Genomic DNA, 10,375 nt, shown 5'->3' on the forward strand with positions numbered 1-10,375 from the left:
TGTTAAACTTCATATTGTTCTTGCTAGCCACTCTTCCAGCCTGTCTAGGTCTTTCTGTAAGATGTCTCTCCTTCCTGACGTGTCCATCTCACCACCCAGTTTAGTGTCATCAGCAATATAGATTAACCTGTGACAAGTAGGTGCCTTACATTATGAATGATGGCTGCAGCGAGTCAGAATGAAGGCAGTGAACAGGAGAGTGATAAAACCTTTATTTCAATAAACATGAATGTCCTGCTCATTCTGAGGATCAAGAAGTTGGAGAGTGGAGGAGAGGTAGAAGCAATCTCCTCTCTTTCTGTTCCTTGCTCAAATTAGCCACCTGTCCAAGCCCTTATGTGTACTGCTCCAGAGAACTGAGGGAATCACTCAGTGATTCCCTTGCCAGTGGAAGGGAGTGCTCAGGTACCTTGGCCAGATTGATCATGAGGGAGGCAATTCTGCCGCTCTACTCTGCTCTGGTGAGACCTCACCTGGAGTACTGCATCCAGTTCTGGAGCCCTCAGCACAAGAAGGACATGGAACTGTTGGAGTGGGTCCAGAGGAGGGCCACAAAAATGATCCCAGGGCTGGAGCACCTCTCCTACAAGGACAGGCTGAGGGAGTTGGGGTTGTTCAGCCTGGAGAAGAGAAGGCTGCAGGGACACCTTATTTGTGGCCTTTCAGTACTTAAAGGGGGCCTATAGGAAGGATGGGGGCAATCTTTTTAGCAAGGCCTGTTGTGACAGGACAAGGAATAATGGATTTAAACTAAAGAAGAATAGATTTAGGCTAGACATAAGGAAGACATCTTTTACAATGAGGGTGGTCAGGCACTGGAACAGGTTGCCCAGAGAGGTAGTGGAGGCTCCATCCCTAGAAACGTTCAAGGTGAGGTTGGATGGGGCTGTGAGCAACCTGATCTAGTTAAAGCTGTCCCTGCTCACTGCAGGGGTGTTGGGCTAGATGTCCCTTCCAACCCAGAGCATTCTATGATTCTTTAATGGATGTACACAGAGGCAAGAATCATCTGGAGATCTAGACAATGTTAACAGCCTTCGGCCGTTGGCTTTACTAGAGAAATTACCTCTGTCCAGACTGTCTCGTACAGATATATACGTGGGGAGAAATGGCACGCTCAGTGCCTGTCTTGTTGGATAACTAATGCCAATGCCCTGCTTGCCTCATGTTTTTGAACAGATGTAGTGCCAATAGAGGTACAGAGGATATTTTTTCTGATAAAGAGCACGTTATACAAAACCAGACCAATCCTTCTGGATCCTGAAAGGCTTCATCTGTTAAATGTCATTCCAAATGTCCTTACTTGCAGATACTGGCCGTATGTGCTGACCACGCAGTTGTTTTGTAACCAGTCAGCTTTATTGCTGCAATTAAAACACATGCTTTGAGTTTTTCATTTTGACTTTGTGTATCTTTGACCGTCTTCAACTTTCACGTAAGAAGACCATTGATCATGAAGGATCTGTGCTGCTTTAACCTCAGTGAAGATTTGCCAAAGAGCTAAATGGTGGTTTGAAGTACAGACTTTTTAGTGTAATTGGGACAGGAGGCTGCACCAAACTAGTACAAGCTTTGCTTATGTGTGGTGGAGAAAAGGAACAAAACATCCCCTATGACTGGAATAGCATCCCCCAAACAGCACTGAAAGAGGTAGGCTTCCAACAGCACAATCCCAGACCTGCAGATTGCTTTTTTGATACACTAAAAGTCATTGATGGCATAAAGCATAAAGCAGTCCAAAGGGCACCTCTCAGCAGTCTGGCATCCTTGTGCTTGAAATTAATCAAAAATATTTCAGCTACTCAGTCTTTTCAGGTTAAAAGTGTTCTTAAATGGCTTTACTAGAGTTACAGTGCTTGCCTCTGGAAGTTAGCAACAAGAGCATGTGCTTGGGACACCTTGCTACTTATGCAGAAATCTGAAGTTTGTGTGTGATTGTCTATCTGCTCATTGATGTACATCGGTCGTTAGGGAGGCCTCATTGAACACATGTTTTCAGAGTTGATGAGTATCTAATTTGGTCTGCTATAAGAGGATTCTGTCTAATTGGTAGGATACGGGACAGAGTTAGGAAACCTGATTAATTCCCCTGCACCTTCCTAGACCTGTCATTTACTAACTCTGTGACCTTGGTCAAGACATACCAATACCTTGTGATGCTCACTGTCATCTGGTGGAGCACAGCCTGCCATCTTTACAAGTCTCTATGAAGCTTATATCCATTGGGCACTGATTGCTGTAGTGGGTGGCCACTAAATGTGTGGAATATTACCTCTAATAACTCTGTAATCCTGAGGCCAGATACCAAGGTGTGCAAAACTAGAAGCCACTTGAAAATATCAGAAACTGACTCCCTGTGCTGCACTTTGCTAAAAGAGAGCTGATGATATTCACCTCTCAGAGAGATTATAGCTTGAAGAAGGGCAGGAGATCCTTATGTGAATGAGCTCTAGGACTGTATAGTATCTGCGTAAATCTTCAGAGAAGAAACTGTGTGAATTAATAGGGGGGTGTACAGGGGATTATCCAGACTGCAAGTCTCTGATCAAATTCATGCTCTTGAAAGAAAGGCACAAGGAACAGAGATGGAAGGGTTTGCCATCCCCAAAACAGCTTGGCAGTGCCCCAGGACTGTAGACTGGCTTCACTGGAGGGTCTGTTTTTCTGCTGACACAAGAGATGGATGTACATACAAGTCCCATTAGCACTGAAGGGAGGTGCCTGCTAAACTTTCTCATGAGTTAGCAGAGGGAAAGTCTTGTAAAGGTATCTCACGAGGTAACAGAATGTTGTTGCTGCACATGTTGCATTCTGTAATATTTGCCTGTAATACAGCTGTATGCTTACATCATTTGGATGTATCTACTTGACATTTGCTGTCTGTCACAAAGAGGCATTTTGGAGCCGTCCAGCATGCTTTCCCATTATCCTTAATGCAAATCTATAAATATACAACTTGTGTGTAACCTGTTTGCATACTGATTCCCTGTGTCCCAGATCAATCTGTTGTTGATTTCCAAGGACTATAGTCTCCTTTGATTCCTAGTTTTTATTGAATGCTTATCAGCAGGGATATATGCTTGATTTTTTTTTTCATTCTGTGGCTGTTTTTCTGTCTTTTGTAGCAACCATTAAAGTTTATTTGTGGGCTGAGGAAAGTTATACCCTTCGTGGGGCTTTATTTAATCCTGTGGGGTATTTGGGTGCATTCTGTTGGGGGAGGGATGGAAGGAGTAAAAGAAAAAGCTGTAGAAATCAGTGGAACTGGAGATCTAGAGTCCTAGAAGGTGGCAATCTGTTAATTAGTGTTCTTGGGAAAACCTGCCCGTGATGAAAATAAAGCCCCATCATTAAAACCCACTGCATTTTCCTTTTCTGGCCCTGAATGTTGTTAACAATGTTGCACTCTGGTTAAGTAAAAAACTAAAACTGCAGTGAAGTGTTAGTAATCGGTTCCTGAGCAGATTCCCTGATGCTATTCACTTTTCCCTGCTAATCTTCCTGTGTGAGTTATAACAATGCAGCACCAAATGAGAAGGAAATGTCAGGTTATGTTTCAGGGCCAGCCTCCTGCCCACCCTCCATCTGTGCTGATGTCAGTGCTTATTGGAACATATGCTGCCTGTTGCTCACTGACCATCTGTTAGCTGAGCTGATGAAGTGTTCCCGTTGCTGGGACAACCCGGGCCTTGATTGCCAGTGGCACCACAAACATTTTCCACTCAGGTTTCACTTTTATCTGTGCTCTGGAATGGCAGCCCCGCCGTGGTGTGCGTTACCCCATCCCAGCCTTTTCCCTCAACTTACGGGGGGAGCGCAGTCAAAATTCAAGTTACAAGTTTTAGGGCAGATGTAAAAGGCTGCAGCAGAGCTTAACGTGCCTGTGATAAACCATTGGCATTACAGGCTCAGGCGCAGGGGCAGGCACTTTCTGATGGGAGCCCGGGGTCGAGGGAGCACGTCTGGTGGTGGTGGTTAGAAGGTTTGTGTGATGCGACTGTGACTGGCATTGCACAGAAACACCTATAGCCCTGAAGATGTGCAAGGCTACAGAGGGATTTTTGGAGCCAAGCAAAAGGCAAGAGATGGGCAACTTTTCCCTTGGTTAAGAGTCACTTGTTCTGTAATCGCTGTGTGTTGTAGTTGTGCCTGACAGCCACAAATCTTTCAGACATAACTGAATCCAAATGTAACCATTCCTTTGCAGTGTAGGCCTTAGTTTGTGGAGTGAAAGTGATGTTAAGCCATAGCAGTGATGATAAAACCGTTTGCCTGCACACAGCCTTTTTGCAGCTCTGTCTGGTAAGCTTTCCCCCTCTCTTAAAAATGTCTACAAATGTTAATCAATGCTCATGACAAGCCTGTGGGGCTGGCAGGTGGTATTCCCATTTTAGAGAGGGAGAAGCAAAGCGTGAGAGCTGGCACAAGAACCGCGGCATGCCCACCTCCCAGCCCTCGCCTGCTGAGATCACTAGACCATATTGCCCTTCATTACACACCAAGAGCCCCAGCTCAGCCATGGTGTCAACAGGAGATGCATACCAGACGTGAGGGCCAAGTAGATTGTGTCCTGTAGTTCTTTCCATCTCATATGTGAAGGGAATAGAGCAGCGTCTGATAAATTAACTTTGTTGGTGAACCTGACCACGATAGCTACAGTAAAAAGTGACAGCCTTTAGGATGCAGAAAGTCTGAATGCTCAGTAGTGTTAAATGCTCTGAAGTTGTGAAATGTCTTGGTCTCTCGTTTTCTGTGTTGCTGTTCCTTGGTGTTTTCCCTGCCGACCCTGGGGTTTTGGTCCCTGGATGAAAACAGTCACTTACATGATCTCTCAGCCCCAGCCTTGGGGCCAAAGACTCTCCCATCATCTTTCCATTTCTCTCCCTTCCTTTCTGTCCAGCCTTGCCTCTTTCCTGTTTTCCCAAAATCTTTTGTCAGATATGTTGTCCCTTTGCACCCCCTACGTAGCAAAAGCAAACTTTTTAGCCTTTCTCTCCTCCAGCCTGTCCTTTCTGTCTCCTATCACAGTCCTCTGTCAATTGTACCTGTAGCCTGGCCAGTGAGTCGTACTCTGTCTGGCCTTTCTGCCAGCTCCCCTTGCTTCTCATGTTTCTAAAATTCTTTTTTCCTCTGTTCCTAGCACAAAAATCCTCTTCCCATTTTTTAATTCATTCTGTCAGATGTCTATACCATCTTTTCATAAGGCTAAGTTGTAAGCTCTTCAGAAGAAGAGCTATCTATTTTTCACCCTATACATCAATTATTGTTTTAATTAAATGACTGAATAGTACAATACTGCTGTGTGCTCAGAAACTACATGATGTGTGTGGTAGAAATGGATAAGATATGGTACATACTGACATAATCCTAGGTGTTAATAATAACGTACAACTTCAGCATATGTTGCTATTTCAGGATGTTCTGGCACAACAGGCAGGTTTTATTCACCCCAGGGACGAGTACATGAACAAATTACCACAAGGCCAGCAAGGGTGGGGTTTTACATTGCCTCATCAGCTTTGTGGTGAGCACCTGAGTGTTGGGTCTTACTCCACAGTGCATGTGAGGTAGCGTGCTGTGCTTTTGTTGAGTGGCAAGCCAGGTCTGTTATCTTGCCTTTATTGTGGTTATGATAAAAGCATTTATCTGCAGTTTATCACAATTACCACAATGGAGCCTGAGCACTCTAAATTTATACCCTCTCTTGTGGCAACTCGTTTGGTGCCAGTCTGCTTTTGAATCCGCTTTGGTGTCCTCGTTTGTTGCCAGAATGGTGCAAACGTGCCAGTGCATAGACGAAAATTGGGCCAATCTTTTCTCCCCTCCAAGGATGTCATAGAGCTTGGGGGTTTTGCTGGCTTTACAGACCTGGACTACTGTGCGTTTTGAATCAAAACAATGCAGAATTTAACACTTTGCTTTAAGATTTGACAACCTGATTTTCCCTCAGTCAAAAAATGTGAAGGAAAGCTGGTATCATGAGCCACCATCTGTCCAGCCTCCAGCAGGATTTGCAGTTCCCGACTGAAAGTGCTATTTTTATGCAGGACAGGACTGCGTGTTTTGTGCAGTTTTTAGACTCATATTAAATGATTGCACTGATTTCTACATGTGGCTGAGAAGATAGATTACAGTGTGGCTTTACTGAGTGGCATTTGAACAGCAAGAGTGGTAAATTAAAGAGTTTCAAAGCTTTGAGATGCTACTAACAAGGTGAGATGAGGCGCATGCATGTACTTTACCAGAAATTTTTAATGTCTGTGCATTTCTAGGAGAGTGTAGCAGCTAAGGGTCATGTTGAAATTCCAGCTAGTGATGCCCTTGCTGCCTTCATGGGTAGCTATGTAACGGTTACTGTCCTCATCCTAAGTGGTGGTGGAGGTCCCTGGTGCTGTGCCTGTCTACAGCACTGGAAGGCAAACTGTAGGCGCTTTACTGCAAGCACACATACAGGCTTCTGAGATGTGTACACATAGCCTTGGCTTGCAAAAAGCAGAGGGGTGGATATAGATTGCCTGTTTGATGTTGTTTAGACAGGGGTATCAGAACCAGTTACAGAAACACTGTTGGGCTGCTAGGGAAGTTGCTCAGCCTGTTGATGTATATTGACACCATTAGAGAAATACTGGTTTTTACCAGCTAAGAACCTGATCTCTGCTGTGGCTGGAGTGTTAGGCATTCAGGGTTCTGCTTAATCACAGCTTTAACACATTTCCTGAATCTGGATGGTAGGGTCGTGTTAAGAACAATAAATACTTGCTTGCACTGCTGTGCTCTAAGGTTTGCAAAGTGGGGCCATTGTGTGTGCTTTTGTGAAAAAATCCTGTCCTCACCACAGTGCAAGGGGCAGGCTGCCACTAACATCAGTTGTGCGAGGATTTGCTCTGTGCTGACTGGGTTCTGGAGATCACTCTCCGCACAAATTAATTAAAAGATGCCTTAGGTAGGTGTCCAGCCAGCACAGAAGGAACCCAGCTCTGATACTAGTCTGCAATCCCCAGTTTTCCAGTTGTCACTATGTAATACGGTCTACCCCTCATGTAATTCCTTCCTGTAGTCCAATAGAAGTTCTTTAAAGAAGAAAAAAAGAAAGAAAGAGGAACAACAAGCAAGCAATCCTGTCATACGATCTGCCCCAGTAGTTTGGGGCCTGTTTCTCTTTCAGGGGCTGTGAGCATGCTTTGAGGTACACAATAGAGATGCCTTCTCCATTGACTGTGGAGCTCAATGAGCCAAACGGGGCAGCAGCCCCGGTAACAGCAGCAGCAGCAGCAGCAGTGGTGCATCGCAGTAATGGGCCCAAATGTTAACTGATTTAACACTCTGCCAGCTGCAGTCCCTGAGCTCAGAGAGGAGCGGCGGGCCTTTGAATATTACCTTTCAGCCAATTAGACATATGTCACTTTCAGAAAACTTTGCGTGTGTGCTCCCATCGAGGGGAGGATCTGCTGGGGAGAAGGAGGGAACTGCATTACCTGCCTCCCTCCTGGACACGCGGTCCCTCCCTCGAGTAGGAATTTCTTGTTGTTCCTGGTATTATTTTCAGCACTGATGCAAGTGCCTGGAGAGGGGTATGAGGGAAAGAGAATGACTCTCAGAGCTCCAGGAGTTTTTCAGACAGCCTTACAGGCTGCTTGGGATAGGAGGCTTTTACAACAAAGGTGGGTTTGAGTTATTAGACTGAAATGAGACCTCTTTCATCGCCTGAATGCTGAGAGGCTTAACATCATCATCTGAATCGGCCTGAGTTTTTTTCACATGTGAAAAAACCCTGATTTCAAAGAAGCTTTGGATTCAGGTGAAGTAGATGAGTATGCAGATACCAGAGGACTGGTGCTGAATGTAAAAGTTTTGGCCCAACAATCAATTTCACAAGAAAGTACAAGTAAAATTGTTGCTAGTGAGCTGCAGCTCAGGGATAGCACTGCAGGCTGCATGCTTTGTCCAAAGGATCAGCAGCAGCAGCCATCCCACTGGGTCAGCAAACACAGGTCTGGGGTACCCGCCACAGCTGCTCCACAGTCAGTGTCTTTAGGGGTGGGAAGTACACGGGAAATGAATGTTATGGATGCTTATTTTCAGAATCAGTGTGGAAGGCAAAAGTGTTTATATTGGTCATAGAAGAGATATGCCCCTTTTTATTCCTTCAGATTGATGGAATATTTTTATTTCACTAAGGTTGAAATTCTTATTTCAGTCATGTCAGTTTCTTTATGCTTTTTATATTAAAATACATAAAAATGTGCTATTAAAATGCATATTAAATTGTGATAAAATATGGCAGATTATGGTACTTTTTAAAATTAAGTATTTAGTATAATGTGACTTAATATATTTAGTATAATGACTTGATATCAAAAGTCAATTCACTTTAATAACAAGTGACTTGAAACTAAGAAGTCAAGCCAAAATGAACAAAATGCAGAGGCAAAGATAAATGTTTGAAGGGTTTTTTTTTTAATAGCAGTGTAAAAAAATGAAGCATCCTGGGGATGGGAGCTGATGGACAGAAAAACATTTATTTTAAAAACCTGGCCTAAAGCTTTCAAGCTGGGGCTTGTTGCTGACACCGTTGGTGAGCAGAAATGAGTGATCTAGAGCTGTGTGAAGGCTGCTTGCTTTTCCCACTGGAGGTTAGAGACCTGCACAGGTTTTGCACACTATCAGACCTGGACAACAAACTGTGCGTGGCACACAAGAAAAGAGGGGACTAGGTAATGGTTATCACTTCTGTAGCTTGGGAGAGGAGCACTGAAGCTAGGTTAATCAGCCACAAGGGTGAAATGGTCTCTGAATACATGTAATCAATTTATTCAGTTTTGGCTTTTACAAGTTGATTCTGGGTTTTCCTTTTCAGTCTCTTCAGTCATCTTTCCAAGAGGATGTTCTCTGATTTAGACTTCTGGTCCTTGGTAATTGAGAAGTAGTGCTTGTCAAGGACAATAAGGCAAGACACATTTTGGTGTGAGGGATCATGTTGGATCTACGTGTGCAGGAGTAGTCTTCAGATATTCAGTCCTTTTCACACCCGAAGAAAGGCTTGAGTTTAGTTTTTGAAAAAGAAACTCTCTTTTCCAAAAAACTCTTCCTTGTAATGTTTGACCAGCTTCAGGCAGTGATGGCAGGATTATGGAGTGGTAATATATAAGCTGAAATGAGATGCTATTGTGTCAGTAGATAGCACATGGTACCACCAAGGAGCTATTTGAGCAAGGAGCATTGAGCAGCTAGGGCAGAGAGCAGGACCACTTTTTTTTTTCTGTTAGCACTAGCTTATTGTCTCCATTGAAGTCTGTTTTCCCATTTAGTAAGGACAGTTTGCCCATTTTTAGCAGCTGGATCATCTGCCAAAAGAAGCCACCTGAGGAGATCTTACAAGTGTCTTGTCCAGCCTCAGCCAAGGTCAGGCGTTCCTCTTGATGATGGTTCCTGTGGTCAAAATTCTTATGAAGCTCCTTGCAGGTGTTTCCACCTCTAGACTTTGGGTATGACAACTTTCTCAGTGGCATAGTTCAGTGCTGCTAAGCATGTTTTTGATAATGATCCTCACTTTATCTGATTACATGGTTTGTGGGTACCAAAGAGACTCTTAATACAAGTAGGGAACTGGTAAGTTTAAATATACCATCAATAAACATATTTTCCCCCTGTGGAAGTACGTCAGATACTTATTTCACAGGTCTTGTATAACACTACACTTCTTGAACATGGTATTTCAGATAACATGATTATTCTCTTTTTCATCTTTCTTTGCCAAATCTTCACTGGAGTGATCTTGCAAACTCTGTTCCTTTCCACCATCAGTCACTTAGTTGGTATGGTTTGGAACTTGCATATCTTTGTGCATTTGAATCCATTACTAATGCATAAGCATTCATCAGTTTGGCAGGAATGGACATTACACATCTGTAATTCATAAGCTTCAAGACAGTTTTGGGTGATAATGGTTCAGGCATCTGCTGAAGGTCCAAATTCCCTTTGGCATCAGTTGTCCAGCCATAACTTGTTGGATCCAGCAGAGTGGGTTCACATTGCAGGAATCATCTCCAAATTCCTGCTTAATAGTTTGCATGCAGTTCATGCTGGAAGAAACAATCTTTGCATGGGGGAGGCTGGCTGGAGTCGATTTCATCCCTTTAGGCAGAGAAGGGTTGATAATAGCATCAGTTGTTGCACTTTTAGGGACAAACAGTTGGCATGTGAATTCTTGTAATTTCTGAAAGAAGCCTGATGAAAGCCTCCAGGGTTGTCCAAACACTGAAAAGTTATATTGACAATGTCATTCTCTTTGCACAAGTTCTAGGGCTCCCAGTTTTCTTTTGTCTGAAAAAAACCCACTAACAGCATTGCATCCCAAAAAGACATGCAGTCCAAT

Source organism: Pelecanus crispus, chromosome 3 (genome assembly GCF_030463565.1).
Source record: "Pelecanus crispus isolate bPelCri1 chromosome 3, bPelCri1.pri, whole genome shotgun sequence".
Taxonomy (NCBI): domain Eukaryota; kingdom Metazoa; phylum Chordata; class Aves; order Pelecaniformes; family Pelecanidae; genus Pelecanus; species Pelecanus crispus.